At 35.7% G+C, this 1,913-nt stretch overlaps 1 protein-coding gene across 1 annotated transcript in view; it reads right to left on the reverse strand.

Moving 5' to 3' along the window:
* LOC107659969 (uncharacterized) overlaps nt 1-1,913 on the reverse strand; it is a 49,326-nt gene that overhangs the window by 15,006 nt on the left and 32,407 nt on the right. The gene's annotated exons all lie outside the window — the stretch shown is intronic.

A 1,913-nucleotide genomic window follows, 5' to 3' on the forward strand; every position in this document is an offset into this window, starting at 1 on the left:
GGACTTTGTTTATATATAAAGCACTCTTGCATAAACATACAACTGACATGTACATACTGTACATTATATGATAAAGGGGAGGAGTTGGTGTTTTTTTTATGAAATCTTAATCATAACAGGTAGGTATCACACTGAAATCAAGAGCTCCAAATTTTTAGTTTCTTACAATATAAACATCAGACTTATTTCCAATCTGGACCCTTTATCTAAACTCTATGAATTGGAAAACGGTAATGAACTAATTGAAACCCATCCATTAAAAATGGATTCATGTAAAAAATAAATAAGAAAGATAAAACATTTTCAGAAAGAAAAGTAGTCAACTGGCAGGGCAGTGTAAAATGCTCTCATTGCTGTAATATAAGAAAATTCCTGATGGATATGAACTGGAATTAGCTCATGTACATAAAGATGCAGAAATATAAGCTTAAGTTTAAAGTGTGATTTTTACAGAAAATGCCAAAAAATATTATATATGTAGCTGTTCAGGTCAGCGGATGAACATTGTTATTATTTTATATCATTTTGTTTTTGATCCGATTTCCTATTTATTGTCTATAGTCCTTATTGTGTGGAAGTTCTGCGGCATTTTAAATGTTCCCAAAAGTCATAAAAGTCTTCATGTGTAATATTGCTATTTATATAACAAGATACCATCATAATAAAAATAAATATATTTAGCTTTTTATGCTAATGTTTTTACTGAATATATGATCATCTATTCATGTGATCTTATTCACTAATAAAGCAACTGCAATTCAGTCCTTTCTGTAAGTCTCATCTCCAACTAACAGATGGCAAACTAACACACAACACAGTTTCTGTACATCCACTGCTCCAATGCACTGGATAAATGTGAATCTTAAAGTTGTTGTTTTTATTATTATCATTATTATTATTAATATATGTCGTTTTGGGCCCCTGGAGAAATGCCTAGATGTATTAACACTTTTCAAATTATATATAAATGCTAAAGCAAAAAGGAATAAATCTGACAAAACATCCGCAAAAAGACCCACAGTTACCACAAGACTTACTGGCCATTAAGGCCCTAGTCGGTTTACAGGGGTTTGGGGGGATACAGCTGAGATTAAGGCCCAATCCCATTTCTACCCCTTAGCCCTTCCCCTTTCCCCTACCCCTCCGTTTCGTGCGTTCACGTGAAGGGGTAGGGGTGTCTCGATTCTCTTTTGGTTGGAGGGGTAGGGGTAAGGGGAAGGGCCAGATAGCCCTTCAAACGAAGATTTTTCGGGACCACACTTCAAACGAAAGGGTATGAATTATCTCAACGTAAACCGGCTTCAGCGGCAACATGGCTGCCCGAGCGAACAAAAAGACACATAAATGTAAGCATTTTTGGCATTAATAAAGATTTTTTTTAAAGTAATCATTTGTTTTATGTTACATTCAATCGTGAGTTCATATTTACGGTCATGTTACTCAAAGAAATGGAGTCGCTAAAGAAAAAAGAAGCTAAAGTTTGCTAACGTCGTATCATTACTGACTGCACGATGGTGCCACAACATATTTTCATGTCTGATCAGGGCGATAAGCACCGTAGATATTGAGGGGGGCTAGTCCCCCCAATAATTAGAAATCTATTGCATCCTCTCGTTGCTGGAAAATATAATGTAGCGATTCAGTATTTAAACTGTTATTAATAAAAGTCGTGGGGCAGCGTTGACAAGTTTCTTTTCTCCTGGATGTGTGAGCTGCTCGATCTCCGATATGTGTGTGTCAGTAAGCAGCACATTAAAGGGGTCATATGATGCGATTTCAATTTTTCCTTTCTCTTTGGAGTGTTACAAGCTCTTGGTGCATAAAGAAGATCTGTAAAGTTGCAAAGACTAAAGTCTCAAATCCAAAGAGATATTCTTTATAAAAGTTAAGAGTCAACCACGCCTACCTAAAAC

This window comes from Sinocyclocheilus anshuiensis, unplaced genomic scaffold (genome assembly GCF_001515605.1).
Source record: "Sinocyclocheilus anshuiensis isolate Anshui unplaced genomic scaffold, SAMN03320099.WGS_v1.1 scaffold55, whole genome shotgun sequence".
Classification (NCBI taxonomy): Eukaryota; Metazoa; Chordata; class Actinopteri; order Cypriniformes; family Cyprinidae; genus Sinocyclocheilus; species Sinocyclocheilus anshuiensis.